This window comes from Scyliorhinus torazame, chromosome 6 (assembly GCF_047496885.1).
Source record: "Scyliorhinus torazame isolate Kashiwa2021f chromosome 6, sScyTor2.1, whole genome shotgun sequence".
Taxonomy (NCBI): domain Eukaryota; kingdom Metazoa; phylum Chordata; class Chondrichthyes; order Carcharhiniformes; family Scyliorhinidae; genus Scyliorhinus; species Scyliorhinus torazame.
Window position 1 is genome coordinate 286,774,591 of NC_092712.1, and position 19,604 is coordinate 286,794,194.

Consider the following 19,604-nt stretch of genomic DNA (forward strand, 5'->3'; position numbering starts at 1 on the left):
GCAAGCAATTCCCACATGTTGAGAGGGATGTTACATTTATTGAAGGCGGTTTCAGAGTGTCCTTGTAACGTTTCCTCTGCCCTCCTAATTTTTGTTTGCCATTGCGGAGCTCGGGTAGAACACTTGTTTTCGGAGTCTTGTGTCGGGCATGCGGGCAATGTGGCCTGCCCATACAGCTGTCAATTTCAAACTCAGCACTTCAAAATCACTCAAGCATGAAGGGGCGTGATTGGAATGTACTTAACTCTCTTTGATGTGGTTGATGTTTGTAAACATTGTGGTTACAGCACTACTCATCCATGAAGAAGATAAATGAAGCAAGGCTCACAGCTGGTTTGTGGAAGTTGTCAACCACAGCCCCCCACAAGAAATCAATGAATGGCTTGCAACTAATGGATCCGAGGTGTTTATACACGGGTCACAGATGCTCTCTTTCCAGAAATGAACATGTGGTACTTCCAGGTGATGTTACAACTGAATTTGTTTAAGTGCCCCTGTCTGGATTGTTCTCTAGATTCCAGACAGGGGTCTCTAATCTGGGGGTGGTTGTGTTAAACAATCCAGCCTCTCACAGGACGTGCCCCCGCCTCCCCAACACACATGACCACCCCAGGGGACCCACCACATCACCCCCATCCCTGACCCAACCGGACCCCTCCCCCCCGGCCCAACCTGACCCAACTTCCCCCCCCCCTCGCTCCTGGTCTGTTCCCCCCCCCACCCACACTCTGGTCCAATCCACCCCCTCTGGTTTGATCCCCGCCCGCTCCTGGCAAACCTCTCACAGACTGATCCATTCCACTCTGTTCCAATGGTCCCCATTCCGGTTTGACCCCCCCTCCTGGTCTGACCCCTCCCCCCCCCCTCCCCCCCCACTCCCGGACTGACTCTTCCCAGCTCATGCCATAAAATTCCCTCTATGCACCCCAGTTACTCCATGCCATTGTAGTCGGGGGCTGCTTCCCTGCTCCTGTCTCACCAAGCCGGAGTGCAGATGGTTGAACAAAACAGGGACTTTGGAATTACAGTGTCGGTAAGTCTGTCAGGAGTGGCAATCTGCCGGAGATTGCCACTCTGAGGAAGTTACAGGCCATATTGCTTTCCCCATTGGAGGTTAGAGGAGAAGAAGTGGTGGAAGGGTTCCCAAGGTGATTATCATCCCATTGAATCATTCCTTCCATAGCCAACAAGTCCTAGTATTCTACTGGAACCTGAAGCTTCTGGTCCAGAGGTAGCAGTGCTGTCACTGTGCCAATTTCTCCCAGGATTTTCCATCTATTAGTTTTAACACTCCTGCCATGAAGAATCTTTCCTGAAGAGTGGTTGTGATAAAGTGGATTCACAAATCAAATTTCAAACCTTATTAGTTTCCTTTATTTTCACCCTCTCCAGTTTTTCTTCTCAGCCACTAGCACTTTAAATACTCACATCATTCTCTACTATAGTTTCAGAATGCATCTACGTGAGTGTGGTACCAATTAATAAAAGGATTAAGGCTCTCCGGTGCACTAGGTTGGCTTCCCGTCAGTCTTTCAGGAGTTCAAACTTTCGCTTTGATGCTTCTTCCTTCTAAACTTGAGATGGTTTCCTCTGGCAAGGCCGTCTACTTTCTTTGTAATGATAAAGATTATTATATTATTATAATTGTAGATTCAAAATCATTTCAAATATATAGTAAAGATGTGTCAGGCACTCACTGGTTCTAGAACAATAAAGCTGTTCTTTACCTCAGCAGAGGTGTTCCTACTTCATCCAAGGACTAATCACTTTGCCCAGCTCTTTCAGAAGCATCTCGCAGGAACCAATCACTGACTGTTGTCAGCCAGAACACTGTCCCTGGCCAACCCACAGGTTGCCAGCCAACCAATCAAACCATCTTCCTCCAAAGTCCACTCTTAACATCCCTCGGTGCCGACAAATCTTTATTCTCCTCTCCACAAAACAAATCCTGGAGCACATCGTCCAGACTAGCAGGCTGCCTCAGCTTAAGTCCACTGCTTAAACTCACATTCTGATTATGAGTCCATAAGACCATAAGACCATAAGACATAGGAGCGGAAGTAAGGCCATTCGGCCCATCGAGTCCACTCCACCATTCAATCATGGCTGATTTCAACTCCATTTACCCGCTCTCTCGCCACAGCCCTTAATTCCTCGAGAAATCAAGAATTTATCAACTTCTGTCTTAAAGACACTCAACGTCCCGGCCTCCACCGCCCTCTGTGGCAATGAATTCCACAGACCCACCACTCTCTGGCTGAAGAAATTTCTCCTCATCTCTGTTCTAAAGTGACTCCCTTTTATTCTAAGGCTGTGCCCCCGGGTCCTAGTCTCCCCTGCTAATGGAAACAACTTACCTACGTCCACCCTATCTAAGCCATTCATTATCTTGTAAGTTTCTATTAGATCTCCCCTCAACCTCCTAAACTCCAATGAATATAATCCCAGGATCCTCAGACGTTCATCGTATGTTAGGCCTACCATTCCTGGGATCAGCCGTGTGAATCTCCGCTGGACCCGCTCCAGTGCCAGTATGTCCTTCCTGAGGAGTCCACCGATCAAAAATAATAAAATAAATCGAAATAAATGGGAACAAAGGAAAATCAAAAGGAAGGACACTAACAAACTGAGTGAAGGACTTCACTCAACTGCAGAGACTGAAGTTGGGAACTTCCCTTCTTTCAGACTATGAACATCACTCTGGATTTAACCCAATCATATAAATATTGTGGCTACAAAAGCAGGTCAGAGGCTGGAAATTCAGGGGCAAGTAACTCACCTCCCATCTCCCAAAGCCTGCCCATCATCTGCAAGGCACAAGTTAGAAAGAAATGTGATGGAATACTGTCCATTTACCTGGATAAGTGCAGCTCCAGCAACACTCAAGAAGCTCGCCACCATCCAGGACAAGGCAGCCACTTGATCGGCATCCCTCCATCAGCTTAAACATGCACTCTCTCCCCCACCAACACACAGTGGCAGCAACGCATACCATCTACAAGAATCACTGCAGCAACTCACCAAGGCACTTTGAACAGCACCTTCTAAACTTGTGACCTCTACCACCTTGGAGGACAAAGGCAGCAGGTGCAGGACAACACCACCGATAAGTTCTCCTCCAAGCTACACCCCATTCCGGCGTGGGCCTCGCCCCTCAAGGTGAGGGCTTGGCCCCTAAAGGTGCGGAGACTTCCACACCTTTGGGGCGGCCCGACGCTGGAGTGGTTCCCGCCACTCCATTACGCCGGAACCCCCCACCCCGCCGGGTAGGGGAGAATCCCGCCCCAGGTATGTGGGGGATCAAAATTGGGGCTGCATGGTCAACCTTGTCACAGCTGCATGCACTCTGCACCGTTTTAGCAAGTTCTTTTGGTACAGCATCAGTGGCCCTGAGAACAAGCTGCTGAGGTCTTCGTTAAGATGCAGAAGTCATGACCCGATGTTGTCAATAAGGCCTTGCTACCATGTTTTCTTTTTTAAATTTAGTGTACCCAATTCTTTTTTTCCAATTTAGCGTGGCCAATCCACCTACCCTGCACAACTTTGTGTTGTGGGGGTGAGACCCTCGCAGACACAGGGAGAAGTGCGGCCCTGCTCCTATGTTAACGTGGTGTCACTTGTTTGGCGCCCAGTGCTGGGCCTTACCAGGAACGTCAGGTGCCAAGAAACACCAGGCCTAGATGAGGGCCAGCAATTTAATGAGACACTTTTTTTTTGGAAAGGTTTCTTTGTGAAACCAAGGAGAGCAAGATTTGGATAGGAACTAAGGCTAAATAATGGTTCAAGAGTTAAAATGGCCCTGTCTAAACATCATCAAGTTAGGGTGAGTCTGCCTGTCATTGGACCACACCGATTGTGAAATTTCACTCCAGTTTAAAGCCTGGGCTCCTCTCTTCAGCTTTCTGTTTTCAGAGCAGTGTTTAACATTGAACAACATTACCGACAGGTTTCTAACTACTTGAGTAGCTTGTCAGATGTAAGCAAAGCAATAGCATGAAAGCTAATGCATACCAATATGAATGGTGCAATCTATGACAGGCAACATTAAATATCTGTATGAACCTATGTTGTGTGCTTTCATTGATCAAGCCATGTGGTCACCCAGCTGTTTTCTAATACACAACGTTTCTCTTTCTTTCCAACATCAGGTCAAATGTCACCGTAGTTGGTAACAACAGAATGGTTGCAGTCAGAAAAATTATCTCTTCACAAACAGAAGATTATTTTAACTATGATAATCTTTGGAGTTCAAATTACAGTGCCACCAATCTGGATTCTCTCTTTTTTTGTAAAAGACTGTATTGTATTCACCAAATTAAAGAGGAGCCTTTTTTCCTGAAAGATCTGATGCATCCATATAAATGGCTATTCAATAAGGCAAAAGCACAAAGCAGAGCATAGAAGTCATAATGCAACAATATGAACTTGTCATGCCCCAGTACCTCTTTTGACCAAAAACGAAGCCATGCATTTCACATGCAAATGTGTCTCCTTGGAGCCCATTCTGTGAACACGTACGGCAGCTGAACAGGTGCATACAGTAGCCTTTTGGTCATGAGTTGGGAGCAGAGGGCTCACAAAGTTCTTTATATCTGTACTAGTTCCGAATAAAAACTCTCAGGGTGTCACATTCACGTTTAATAACAAAAGTGACAGCTGGTTATTGAATAAATTGACAGAATCTGCAACCAAAAAAATAAATTGAACATGCAGATCAAGAATGTTCATAACAATGCTTATTATTCATTTTGTCATCTTAGGTTTAAAGTTTCCAGTGACTGCTTTATTAATTTTCTAGTTGATATTTTCTCTTTCAAGTCCTTCTCTTCTGAAGTCACGCATTATTCCCTGATCAAAAAGGCAAGCACAAAGCCTGTTCCCAAGTTTCTCTTAACGTCATTTTTGAAATAGGTGTAACAAAGCGGCTGTGCACAGTTAGAATTCTACTCACAGTCTGAGAATGGACTTCAGCATTAGGACGGCTGTAGAAGGAACCCGCGTGCTACCCTGCCATTCAGCGGAAATTTGCTGCAACACTGTGCTACCAGTTTTCAAATTTAATATGAACTGAATGCAAAAGTACTTGCAAGAAACAGATGTTGTGCCATGCAAATCAGGAAAATGCTAAATCATTCCTGGGTCTGCCTCTACTTAGTTGATTTCATAGAATTTACAGTGCAGAAGGAGGCCATTCGGCCCATCAAGTCTGCACCGGCTTTTGGAAAGAGCACACTACCCAAGGTCCACGCCTCCACCCTATCCCCACAACCCAGCAACCCCAGCCAACACTAAGGGCAATTTTGGACACTAAGGGCAATTTATCATGGCCAATCCACCTAACCTGCACATCTTTGGACTGTGGGAGGAAAACGGAGCACCCGGAGGAAACCCACGCACACACGGGGAGGATGTGCAGACTCCGCACAGACAGTGACCCAAGCCGGAATGGAACCTGGGACCTTGGAGCTGTGGAGCAATTGTGCTATCCACAATGCTACCGTGCTGCCCTAATCTCAGCTGGGATAGCGATGGGGGAAAGTATCATTGTTTTCAGTGAGCTAGATAGAGGAGGACAAAACCAGCCAGGGTGTCTACTTCTGACTACTGTCGAGCCACTGTTTTTTCACGGATGTGGCTGTCGCTGGCTAGGCCAGCATTTATTGCCCATCCCGAATTTCCCTTGATAAGGCGCTTGTGATCCGTTGGAAATGTGCGTAAGCAGCTGTTAACTAAGAACAGGATCAGACTTGGCCCACATGAATGACGGATTAATGATAGCTGGTTCCCATAGGTCCATATCCTAGCCTGTAAGGACAGCACGGGGAAGAATTAGGGGGAACAAATTTCTCATGAAATTATGAATTATCAAGACGTCCAATTATGATTTCCAAAAAGAAGGAAAGGTCCCTAATTTCAATCAGCATTGAGAAGTTATCATTAGCCTTCATAACTTCAAGAGGCCATAGATTAATGGCCCTGCATTATGACCGCTATTCACATTACATACCAGAAGTCAGTGAACACACAGTATTCCGCAGATTGATTTCAATATTTCGTTACTGCTCTGATTGGCACTCCACTTTGCAAGGAAACCACCCTGTTACTCAAATGCATCAGAACACTGATATGGTCCACTTTATCTGTCCTTAAAATACACTTTTGAAAATCTTGTGAGAGTATTAGGTCTTCCAAAAATAGTTTTAGCTGACTAATTGTGCACCATTCCATGATTCAGTTCCATTCAGAACTCGTTCAGAATAGGGGGCGTCATTCTCCGATCCCCCGCCGAATCGGAGAATGGCCGTTGGCCGCCGTGAATCCCGCCCCTGCCTCCGCCGAAGTCTCCGGTACCGGAGATTGGGCGGGGGCGGGAATCGTGCCGCGCCGGTTGGCGAGACCCCCCGCTCAATTCTCTGGCCCGGATGGGCCGAAGTCCCGCCCAGAAATCGCCTGTCCCGCCGGCGTAAATCAAAGCTGGTATTTACCGGCGGGACCAGGCGGCGTGGGCGGGCTCCGGGGTCCTGGGGGGGGGCGCGGGGCGATCTGACCCCAGGGGGTGCCCCCACGGTGGCCTGGCCCGCGATCGGGGCCCACCGATCCGCGGGCGGGCCTGTGCCGTGGGGGCACTCTTTCCCTTCCGCCTCCGCCACGGCCTCCACCATGGCGGAGGCGAAAGAGACTCTCCCCACTGCGCATGCGCGGGAAACTGTCGGCGGCCGCTGATGCTCCCGCGCATGCGCCGCATTTCCGCGCCAGCTGGTGGGGCACCAAACGCCATTTCCGCCAGCTGGCGGGGCAACAAACGCCATTTCCGCCAGCTGGCGGGGCGGAAATCCCTCCGGCGTCGGCCTAGCCCCTCAATGTTGGGGCTCGGCCCCCAAAGATGCGGAGCATTCCGCACCTTTGGGCCGGCGCGATGCCCGTCTGATTGGTGCCGTTTTTGGCGCCAGTCGGCGGACATCGCGCCGTTGGGGGAGAATTTCGCCCACGATGTCCAAAGATGTGCAGGTTAGGTGGATTGGACATGCTAAAATTGCCCCTTAGTGTCCAAGGATGTGCAGATTAGATGGGGTTACGTGGTTATGGAGAATAGGGTGGGGGACTGGACCTAGGTAGGGTGCTCTTTCAGAGGGCTGGTTCAGACTCGATGGGCCAAATGGCCTCCTTCTGCACTGTAGGGATTCTGTGGATTCTAAGGACTGGGAAAACTTGCAGGCTTGGGCTGTTAAGCGGAAGTTAACATTCATGCCATGCAATTGCTAAGGACTGGCCACCTGTAACAGAGAAAAGTCCATTCATCGCCCCTTGATCTTTGAAAGATGTCACTATTGCCAATTCTCCCACCATTAACACTTGTTCTGAAATATTACTGGATCAGCATGTCAACAATATGGTTACAAGAGTAGGTTGGCTAAAAGAGAAGGGCAGAGGCTGGGGATTCTGTGACAAGAGGCTCACTTCTTGATCCCTTAAGCCCTTTCATCATCTACAGAGCTCAAGTGAGGAGTGTGCTGGAATGCACAACACTCGTCATGATAAGTGACGCTTTAGGAACACTTAAGAAGCTCAATATCATCCAGAACAGAGCAATTTGCTTAATTGGTGTCCGTATTGCTGGACTCAATATCCAACACTTGACCTCCTCTCCAATGGTGCACTGTGGCTGCAGTATATATGGGGCGGGATTCTTTGGATCCCCAGCCGCGTGTTTCTTTGCAGCACCGTTCGTTGGTGGCGGAATTCTCTCTTCCCACGTTCGTCAATGGGATTTCCCATCAAAGCCACCCCATGCTGCCAGGAAACCCACAGGCAGGGTTGTGCAGCCAGTGAGAAGCGAGAATCCCAATGGCCGGAGAATTCTGACCAAGGTCAACAACATACACTGCAATAGGTATTCAAACAGAACTTTTATTTTCTGTGACCTCTACCACCAAGATCGAGAAGAGCAGCAATGTTGTGCAAACACCAGCACATCCCAGTTTCTTTCCAAGTCAAACCCTACCTTAACATGGGCATTTGTCACTGCTCCCTCATTATCAGAAATCTTGGAATTCTCTACCTAACCTCATAAAGGGAGAACCATCATTGCAAAGACAAGCATTTTAAAAAGGCCCTTCAGCACCGCCTCAACATAATAAAGAATTTGCAATTAAATGTGTCTTGCCAGTGTCATCCATATCTCAAAAATATTTTAGCAGTTTATTGGAGCATAATGCTAAATATCCCTGCATGGATGGTCATTTTAAAGTCTATCTTTTAACTCTGGAAAGTAACCAGAAATAGAGTATGGTACTGTTGTGAAATTGTTTATGGGGCAACAGGAGTCATTTAACATGTAGGGGTGACGAGAGTAACATGCCTCTAATGTTGACCTGGTGATGGCCCTTGGTTTGCCCTCGGACCCTGATCTGAAGTCCACGGTGAGTCAGTGCAATAACATCAAGGCAGCAAGAGAATTAAGCAGTTCTGGACAGTCACTGTTCTCGATTTGTAAAAAAAATCTAGTTTTGCTTACAGACATTCAGAACCATCATGGGAAATGATTTCATTATAATGTCAGTACCACTGTGACAGCTTTTTAATGATATATTTTCCTGAATATAACTACAATCTCTGACAGGTCACTTATTTGGACTACTCTTTCAATAAATTATGTACTTATCATGAAGGAGCAGTGAATGTGGAAGAGCAGAAGGCATGTCTCTGACTGATAATGATGTGATATTTACCAGACACTGGCCTCCACTACATTTTGCAAGTAAATCAACCTCCTGAAATTCTGTGGGCTTGAGGGCACCAAGCCAGTGTTATCTGGGCAGAAGCAGATGGAATTCGCTTTTAAAAGCTGTGGAAAGTTATGGCCATTTTCGGGATGGTTTTATAATAACCTTGTGCATATAGGGGATGTATTATGAATGCATGAAAATGGTGGGAGTTATGTGGTACAACAGATCAAGCCCCAAAATTGCGCTGGTCATCCTACACAGCAAATGGTGCTGGCTCCTTTAAATCTCTTTGACTTCAGGAAATAGGCTGCTGTTAGGAGTGCCATTCATGGGCTGGATCGAAGATCTGCTCCTGACTCAGCACCAGCCCCAAAAAGGCTCCCATGAAAATTTCTGTGGCATAGCCTTAACCTAATTTTCTGCCGTGTGATTGCAAATTACTTTGGGTGCGATTCAATGGACTCAAGTTAAATCCGCTGAATGGCGTGTTTAGTGGGGTGTTTATCGGTGGCTGGAATGCGAAGAAATACCCCGCTATCCAGCGGCACTTTGCCAGTTTTTTTGCCCTCGGGGTGTTTCTCCCCGCCGAGGCCACACTTAGAGGGAGTTCCTGCTGGCGAGCTTTAAGGCTCCTTGCATATCGGGGCGCCATTTCGGAAGGCTGCCGCTATCTCCCCCCCCCCCCCCCCTCTTTCAGGCCTTCCACACACTTTTGACCCCCGCTATTCCCCCCAAACTTGGGTAGGCCTCCGGGAACCCCACTCTACCTGGCAAGAACCCCCCTGGGGCCAACCCCGGGCAGTGCCAACCAGGCACATGGGCACCCTGGCACTGCCAACCTAGCATCCCCACTGTTCCCCTGGCACCCTGACAGTCCCAGAATGGAATTGCCAGGGTGTCCGGTGGCACTGCCTGGGTGCCAGGCTGGAAGTGCCAAGGTGCCAGGGTGCCACTTTGCCCTGTCCCGACCACCTGGAGCTATCCAATGGCCTGGGAGACGTCGGCCAGGTGCCACACACATGTGTGGACCGGTACTAAATTGTGCCCTAGCGAGATCTCCCAGGCATGGCCGGTGGGCCCCGGGCCCTGGGTGAATCCAGCGTCCGGGTTTTAAAATGTGACATAAGGCTCATTTAAATATTCAGAACTGGACCTCGCCAGCGAGGGCGAGATGAAGATCGTACCGGTGGAGCGAGTTAGTGAGCCGTGCGATGTTTCGCGGCTGGTGTGGTGTCCGATTTGGGGCTCGTGTGCAATTCCTCGTTGTGCCCAGATCCATGCCGGGTGCAATGGGCTCGCTGAATCGCACTCTTTGTGTTTTATGTCACAATATACATGGTGATTGTTGAAAAGTTAAATCCTGCAATATTACATGGAAATATAGAATATTTTCAGCACTGCGGACCATTTGCTCCATTGTCTTCGGGCCATTTGAAAAAGGTATCTAGCTAAATCCCATTTTGCAACACTTGGATATGTACTTGACAAGCCATAACCAACTGAGCTATGGACCAAGTGTATTTTAAAGGTGCTGAAGACTTCTGTGTCTATCACCTTTTCAGGCAGTAAGTAGTTCCTGAATCCTTCCATTATTTGGTTGAAAAATATTCTCAACCTCTCTCATCCTTCCGGCAATTACGTTAAATGGTCTCTAGTTACTGACCTTCCGACTAAAAGAAATAGATTCTTCCCACATGGCCCTCAATTGGCAGACGGGTGGGGATTCTTGCCACAGGCCTCCCTGTCATGGACTTAATCTGGGCGGTGGCGCGAAGACGGAAGGTCCCAATTTGCTACACCATCCTCTCCTAGCTGCCACCAAACCGGTCGAGGGGGGTGGGGGGCATTCAATTCCACGTTTCAGGTCTCTGCCCGTTCATCAGAACTGGAACAATATTTTGTATTTTTATTTCAGATTTCAAGAGAATGCAGTAATTTTGGGCCATAACTTCCTCGGGGTACTGTCAGGTTGCCCCTCGGTATCCACTTGCCTGTGTTAAATTTCTTCAGAACCTGCCTCGCCCGACCTTCCAGACTCAGGCTGGGTGAGAGTCAGGCAATACAGTGGATCCCTGGGTCCAGCGCCGGAGTCCAAAAGAATCGCAGCAAAAGAGGACACATCCCCACTTTTTTTTACAGCATCAGCCACTCTGTGGACATGAGTGAACTCACAGGCTCAGCTGGCCCTCCCTTCAATATATTATAAAGGACGTCCTCCAAGAAGGCTCTCAGCAGGGGTAATTTAAATGTAGTTGAACTCAAAGCCCAATATGGTCTTGAGCAGCCAATACCCTGAGATGCACGTACATTTGGACAGTACTGACACTGCCTCTTAGGCTCCTCATTTTCTTACTCTGACAGATTATCGCCATCTCCCCCAGTCTCCCCACCCCGTCCCACTATGCCATGCCCTTCTCACTTCACTCCTCCATACTTCTGGCTCCACTCCAAAATCCCCCAAACCACTAACTCACCCTTGCCTCCATGCAAGCTGTCATTCTCCTGCTCCCCTCCCTTCTGCCGGTGAGTTCAACAAAGAAGGCCACAGACCTGACTCACACTGTAAAAGCTGACTGGTGCCAGCCACCTTTAAACGATCGTGAACTCGGTGCCACTGACTTTATTCTGAAGGTAGTTCTTTATTAAAAGCGGTTTCACGCTAATGAATATTCATTGCATTCAAATGTATTACACGTACAAATCTGCCAAGCCTGATGTGAAGCCTGACATGCCGTAAATACGCCACTGACTAAAGGATTTTAAGTGTGGTAGCGAGCGGGAACAGCCAGGTGTTTCCCAACGGCCGAGTCAGCAAGGCCGTCACCAATATTTAATGTTATTAAGGGCACTTAGTGATGCCCCACTGGCTTCACGCCAGAAAAGACTGTCCTGCCAGCTGATTCGCTTGGCAGCTCTCCGTTAACAAGGGCCAGCAGCACTTAAACAATCCCGCAGAGCAAATCCCAGTCAGCATGCAGCCATGCCAACGCGCACACTGGCCCAACAATTCGGAGATGCTGACCTGGCAAACTGTTGGACGTGGAGGCGTCCAGATAGGGTACCCTGTTCCCCCAAGGGGGTTGGAGAGTCAACCGCAGAGCAGCCATTGCAACCTGGGAGGCAGTGGCAGCAGCCCTCAGCACATGGAGTGTCACCAGGAGGATCGCCACCCAGTGCTGTAGAAAATTGAATTTACCTCCATCAACCCGCATAGGTGAGTTGGCATTGGCCCCTTGGCACCTTGTCCTGCCTGCTACTCCCCTCCCCAATCACGGCCCTGCCATTGGCACCACACCTACCGCGCCTGTGCCCCAGCACACCCTGGCACCCACCTGCGCACTCCACCCATGTTCAATGGCGGTGCCAACACCTGACCCCTGCATAGCCACCACCCCATGATGTTTGAAGCATCTGGCTTACGATACCCCCTCTCTGTTGGCCGGAGGGAGAAATTGGCCCACAACCGAACAGACAGGAAAGGGCCCAGATGGGCAGTGGGGAGCCGGACATCAGAGTCCTCACCCCTTATGAGGAACGGACCCTGGAGGTTGCGGGGGTGGCCTGCGCCGCAGAAGTGAGTCTCCACCCGCCCCTCCAGATGACCCGTCACACGTGTATTGTTAATGTGGGCACCATAAATCCCCCACTAAATTCCAATTGTCATTCCTTCCTGTGTCAAATGCAAATTGTTGATGGAGGTGGGTCCAAAATCATCTCAAAGACTAGTTTTCCCCATTATTTTCAATGTTTGATTGTTTTACAGGTGTGCTGGAAGTATCAGTAATTGAACAATGCATCAATCTGCGTCATCCACAACTAAATATCAAGGATAAAGCGCACATGTTTCAAACTGAATTACAGACAGAAAATGCTGGGAAATCACAGCAGGTCAGTGAGCAGTGGGCAGCATGGTAGCATGGTGGTTAGCACTGCTGCTTCACAGCTCCAGGCTCCCAGGTTCGATTCCTGGCTTGGGTCACTGCGTGGAGTCTGCACATTCTCCCCGTGTCTGCGTGGGTTTCCTCCGGGTGCTCCAGTTTCCTCCCACATGTCCTGAAAGACATGCTGTTAGGTAAGGACATTCTGAATTCTCCCTTTGTGTACCCGAACAGGCGCCGGAATGTGACGATTAGGGGCTTTTCACAGTAATTTGATTGCACTGTTAATGTAAGCCTACTTGAGACATTAAAGATTGTTATTATTTAAAAAACTCAGACAGGTTCCGATGTTTTGGATGCTACCCCAAAAACTATCAAAATCTGTCTTTTCTCCCTCCAGATGCTGATTGACAAGCTGTATATTTCCAGCATTTTCCGAAATTAAATCTGTATGGTAACAAATGTCTTTTAAAATGCTTTCCAGGACCTGGAACTGAGCCATGCAGACTCGTAGGTTTGCTTGGCTGCCAGAATAAGCTACATGGGGTATAATAGTAATTTCCTGTTGTTGAAGGAGTTTTACAAGCGTATTGTTACAGACAGTGTACTTCTCCGAGAACATATACTTATTTGCAAGGAATGAAAGACATTTTCTGCATCTGCAGAGTGGCCTTTGACACAAAAAGAAAAATGAAAGCTATGTGCATGTGCAAACCATAAGTACTCAGTTGGCAGATAGGATCATATTTGAGAATTAACTTGCAAGGCTGCACGAAGAATCTGAGGAGCACCCACTCCCATAGAATGAACAGACTATCTTGCCGGTAACAGGAAGTTCCAGGTGTTTATTCATGCTATGTGAAAGGCCAACATAACTCACATACTGCAGGAGTACCAGTAACCCAAGTGTCGCCAATCAGATCGTCCCTATTCATTACTCCAGCATCTGTACTTTTGTTCTTACAAGTACAGATTGAATTAGACTAGAGCGTCTTTGTTCCCTAATCCCCCCCACCCCAGCCCACGCAATGTTTCAGTTAGCTACTTGTAGTTATATTTTTCTTGGAAGTAACAATGTGCAATTGGTTAAACAGCGCTCCCCTCACTTATGCTTTCCGATTATTACATTGATATTTACACATCCATTGTGAGGCTGAACATTCGCCAGCGTGAACGTGGATGGTTATTAATTAGGAGTTTCTCTTGCTTAGCTGTGCAAAGTTAGTCAACTGTGAGGCAGCAACATCTGCAGTTCTTGGTACAGTCCTAAAGCAAACCGTCGTATGTTTGCTGAAAATTGGAATCAAGACATATGCTTTGAGCAGGTTATTGTAGTCAGATCTTGTTGAATAAAACAAAATCTGACAGATTTGCTGACCTATTTATACAAAACCAGTATGTCTCATATTGTGAAAAAACAATATTTCCTGCTCAAGGAAGCTTTAAATGTGGAACGTTCTTCACTGTAAATCCATTGGTTAAACATAGAACAGGGGTACGGGTACACTCCCCACTATCAGTAAATAGTCTTGGATCTGCATTCGTGCAAAAGTGGCAGTCTAACTCAGGAAATTACCCAGCGCTAAAATCCTGAGGTGCGTCTCTCTTTAGGAGGCTGTCTTGAGTTTTTATTAGATGCATCATAATTCCACCCTCCATCTTGGCGTCGGTTAGCTCAGTTGGCTGGGCAGCTGGTTTGTGATGCAGAGTCAGATCCAGCAGCGTGGGTTCATTTCCTGTACTGGCTGAGGTTAATCATGAAGGCCCCGCCTTCTCAACCTTGCCCCTCGCCTGAGCTTTGGCGACCCTCACCACTAGTCAGCTGTCAAAGTGGAAAGCAGCCTTTGGACCTCCGGTGATATTTACACTACAGTAAGATGTAAATCTTACTTTACTTTGCCCCAAAGATTTAACCCCAGGCTCGAAACAGAATCTTCTATTGCACCAACATAAAATTTTGGCTTCCTGCAGCAGATTAGTTCTTGCGGAGAAAAAATGTTAATTAGTGAAAATGATAGGAATGGTTGGGGATGCCAACATTATTTTCATATAAGATCCTTACAAATAAATCAAACTCTCTGTACTGCCATTCTTTCCAAGCTCTATCGGCTCCCCATGTACATCAATACAAATTTCCCATCCTTCTGTTCAAACCTCTTCAAATCTCTCCACTGCCTTGTGTCATCGTACCTTTGTGACCTCTTTCTGCTTTATATTTCTGTAAATACACTCCCCTTCTCTAGTACAAAATCTCCTCACCTTCACTCTGCCCTATCATTGCAAATACTCTGCTCCATCTCTCTCTGAAATTCTCCAGCTAGTTGTCTTTTTCTTTACCACCTCCCTGTTTAAAAACCTATCAACCCTCCTAGAATCATAGGATTCCTACAGCTCAAAAGGAGGCCACTCGGCCAGTCCAATCTGCACCGACCCTCCAAAAGAACATCCTGCCTAGGTCGACTCCCCGATCACCCCACCCCCACGCTGGCAACCAACCCTGCACATCCCTGGACACCAAGGGACAATCTCGCGTGGCCAATCCATCTAACCTGTAACTCTTCGGACTGTGGGAGGAAACCGGAGCACCCGGAGGAAACCTATGCAGACATGGGGAGAATGTGCAAACTCCACACAGACAAGGTCAGAATCAAACCCATGTCCCTGTGAGGCAGCAGTGCTAACCACTGTGCAGCCATGCCAGAAAGTAATCAGTTTCTCAGATCAATCAGTTATTTCCTAATTTTCTCTCCCATTCCCTAAGAGTCCTGTCACTTGATGGGATATGGGCTCCAAGGCACCAAGGGCCAAACAGGCACTGTATTCTTCATGTATTTATGGGCTATTCAATCATAACCACAACAAAGCCTCGCCCTCTCCTCTGATGTGCACATTCCAGAATGAGACCCTGAAATCAATCCTGCAAATTCCTCCTTAACAGCATTGCGTCTATTTGCCAGCAATGTTCCGGGGGGAAGGGGGAGGGGGGTGCAGAGGTCTTGACTGTCACTTGGAGATAGGAGCTCCCCGATCTCTGTGAAGTTGGACTTGTCGGCTTGTTTAGGCCTCGCCCCTCTCAGTGCCCCTCTCGGAGACAATGTTATCTCCAACTCCCCATCATGGATTCAATGCATGGATGCAAGAAAGAAGAAATACCCTGTTGAGAAATAGAAAGAAAATAAAAACTTGCATTTCCATGCTGTAAGCTTATATGACTCTATGACTGTATAACGCCTTTCATATCATCAGGACGCCTCAATGTGCCTTACAGCCAATTAAGTACTTTTGAAGTGTAGTCACTGTTGTAATGTGGGTAGTGCAGCAACTAACTGGAGTACAGCAAATTCTAATGACTAGATCTAAACCTTTTCCTAAAGTTAAAAAACTAGATTTGTTTTTTAAAATTCTTTCATTGGATGTGGGGGTCGCTGGCTGGACCAGCATTTATGGCCCATCCTCAATTGCCCTTGAGTCAACCACATTGCTGTGGGACTGGAGTCAGATTGAGGGAAAATGTTGGAAGGACTCTGGAGAGAACATCTCTGCTCTACTTCAAAGTAGCGCCAATCAATCTTTTACATCCATTCAATCGTGCAGAAGTGGCCTCTGTCTGTGATTGTGATTGCACTGGACAGGGTGGAGAGGCGAATCACCAGGATGTTGCCTGGGATGGAATATTTAAGTTATGAAGAGAGGTTGGATAAACTTGGGTTGTTTTTGCTGGAGGAGAGAAGATTGAGAGGCAATCTGCTAGAGGTGTACAAGATTGAGGGGTATAGACAGGGTGGATAGGGAGCAGCTGTTCCCCTTAGTTGGAGGTTCAATTGCAAGGGGACACAAGTTCAAGGTCAGGGGCAGGAGGCTTAGGGGGGAATTGAGGAAAACCTTTTTACCCAGAGGGTGATGACGGTCTGGAATGCACTGCCTGGGAGGGTGGTAGAGGTGGGTTGCCTCACATCCTTTCAAAATACCTTGATGAGCACTTGGCAAGTCATAACACTCAAGGCACTGGGACAAGTGCTGGCAAATGGGATTAGGTAGGAAGAAGGAACTGAGGCTACTGTTGCTAAGTTTGCAGATGGTACAAAGATATATGCAAAGGGACAGGCAGTATTGAGCAAGCAGGGGGGCTGCAGAAGGACTTGGACAGGCTTAGCAAATGGGAAAGAAGTGGCAGATGGAATACAATGTGGATAAGTGTGAGATTGTGCACTTTTGTAGAAAGAATGGAGGCATAGATTATTTTCTAAATCAGAAAAGAACAAAGAACAAAGGAAAGTACAGCACAGGAACAGGCCCTTCGGCCCTCCAAGCCCGTGACGACCATGCTGCCCAACTAAACTACAATCTTCTACACTTCCTGGGTCCGTATCCCTCTATTCCCATCCTATTCATGTATTTGTCAAGATGCCCCTTAAATGTCACTATCGTCCCTGCTTCCACCACCTCCTCCGGCAGCAAGTTCCAGGCACCCACTACCCTCTGTGTAAAAAACTTGCCTCATACATCTACTCTAAACCTTGCCCCTCGCACCTTAAACCTATGCCCCCTAGTAATTGACCCCTCTATCCTGGGGAAAAGCCTCTGACTATCCACTCTGCCTATGTCCCTCAGGTTTAGGTTTAGGAAATCAGAAGCACAAAGGGACTTAGGAGTCCTAGTTCAAGATTCTCTTAAGGTTAACGTCCAGGTTCAGTCAGCAGTTAGGAAGGCAAATGCAATGTTAGCATTCATGTCTAGAAGGGTAGAATACAAGAGCAGGAATGTACATCTGAGGCTGTATAAAGCTCTGGTCAGACCCCATTTGGAATATTGTCAGCATTGTTGGGCCACGTACCTAAGGATGGATGTGTTGGTCTTGGAAAGGGTCCAGAGGAGGTTCACAAGAATGATCCCTGGAATGAAAAGCTTGTCGTATGAGGAACGGTTGAGGACTCTGGGTCTGTACTCGTTGGAGTTTAGAAGGATGAGGGGGTATCTTATTGAAACTTACAGGATACTGCGAGACCTGGATAGAGTGAACGTGGAGAGGATGTTTCCAATTGTAGGAAAAACTAGAACCAGAGGGCAAAGCCTCAGACGGAAGGGAAGATCCTTTAAAACTGAGCTGAGGAGGAATTTCTTCAGCCAGAAGGTGATGAATCTGTGGGATTCTTTGCCGCAGATGGCTGTGGAGGCCGAATCACTGAGTGTCTTTAAGACATAGATAGATATGTTCTTGATTAATAAGAGGATCAGGGGTTTTGGGGAAAAGGCAGGAGAATCGGGATGAAAAACACATCAGCCACGATTGAGAGGGGGAGCAAACCCGATGGGCCGAATGGCCTAATTCTGCTCCTATGTCTTATGGTCAGGTGTTTTTCAGCCCTCGGTCTTCGATGGGTCCAAAGGGCCCCTTCTGCGCTTCATCATTCTGTGATTCTGTGATCTGATTCTGTGCTCAACTTGAACCCCCAACAAATTTAACTCCAATAGAAATGAATATCGCACACAGCTGCTGTGATATTGCCCATTTTGCGCTATGGGCCAGGATGAATTTCTTCCCCATGATCTTGCAGAATGTTCCTTGATATTCCAGCATTACAGGCAGCCATTTCCCCGGCACTACGCTAAGAATATCAGCATTGCCTGAGATGCTGCGTTCACCCAATAAATCAGTTATTTGTATTCCTGTGTCCTCCAGCTGTGTTACAGGTGGTTCGATTGCTTCGCAGATGTGGAAAGGGGAATGGTCACAATTGTCTGTTGATTGACGGAGGCCTGGCTGATGGCATGAACTATATTAAAGGAAGAGATCAATCCAGGAGGATAATGAACAATCAGAAAGAGGAAATCAATGATTAAGTGCTTGCTCTCAAACATGTTCTATTGGAATCAGTTTGCTCTCCGAGAAAGGATTCTCTCTTATACATGTTGGCTGCTGTTTATAAGCTTCAAGAATGGGGCTGTTGGCGGACGAGGAGGTGAGCGAGCGGGTCCGAGGAAGTATAGAGAGGTACTTGGAGACCAACGACAACGGGGAGGTCCGAGTGGGGATGGTATGGGAGGCACTGAAGGCGGTGGTGAAGGGAGAGCTGATCTCCATTAGGGCACACAAGGAGCGGAGGGAACGGGGGGGAGAGGGAGAGGCTGGTGGGGGAGATGGTGAGGGTAGACAGGAGGTATGTGGAAGAGCCTGAGGAAGGATTGTTGAGGAAGAGGCGCAGCCTCCAGGCCGAATTCGACCTGGTGACCACCAGGAAGGCGGAGGTGCAGTGGAGGAAGGCCCAGGGGGCGGTCTACGAGTATGGGGAAAAGGCAAGCTGGATGCTGGCGCATCAGCTTCGGAAGCGGGACGCAGCTAGGGAGATCGGGGGAGTTAAGGACAGGGGAGGGAGCATGGTGCGGAGTGGGGTTGGCATCAATGGGGTCTTCAGGGACTTCTACGAGGAATTGTACCGATCCGAGCCCCCACGGGAGGAGGGAGGGATGGGCTGTTTCCTGGACCAATTGAGGTTTCCAAAGGTGGAAGAGGGACTGGTGGCAGGACTGGGGGCCCCGATTGGGCTGGAGGAGCTGATCAAAGGGATAGGAAGCATGCAGGCGGGGAAGGCACCGGGGCCGGACAGTTTCCCGGTCGAGTTCTATTAAAAATATATGGACCCGTTGGGCCCGCTGTTAGTTAGGACCTTTATTGAGGCAAGGAAGGGGGGGGGCTTTACCCCCGACGATGTCCCGGGCACTGATCTCCTTGATCCTGAAGCGGGACAAAGATCCCCTGCAATGTGGGTCTTACAGACCGATTTCCTTGCTAAATGTAGATGCCAAGGTGCTGGCGAAGGTCTTAGCCACGAGGATTGAGGATTGTGTGCCGCAGATCATCCTTGAAGACCAGACGGGGTTTGTGGAGGGGAGACAGTTGAACGCGAATGTGCGGAGGCTTTTGAACGTTATCATGATGCCGGCGAGGGAGGGGGAGGCGGAGATAGTGGTGGTGATGGACGCTGAGAAAGCCTTCGATAGG

General features: G+C 48.1%; 1 protein-coding gene and 1 long non-coding RNA gene across 2 annotated transcripts in view; one reads left to right on the forward strand and one right to left on the reverse strand.

Annotated features, from left to right (window-relative positions):
• LOC140425479 (uncharacterized) overlaps positions 1 to 4,721 on the forward strand; it is a 40,238-nt gene extending 35,517 nt beyond the window's left edge. Inside the window, exons 2-3 of the long non-coding RNA XR_011947876.1 lie at positions 288 to 462; positions 4,149 to 4,721. This is a non-coding gene — a long non-coding RNA (uncharacterized lncRNA). The remainder of the gene's footprint in view (positions 1 to 287; positions 463 to 4,148) is intronic.
• LOC140425478 (genetic suppressor element 1-like) overlaps positions 1 to 19,604 on the reverse strand; it is a 386,277-nt gene that overhangs the window by 279,177 nt on the left and 87,496 nt on the right. The gene's annotated exons all lie outside the window — the stretch shown is intronic.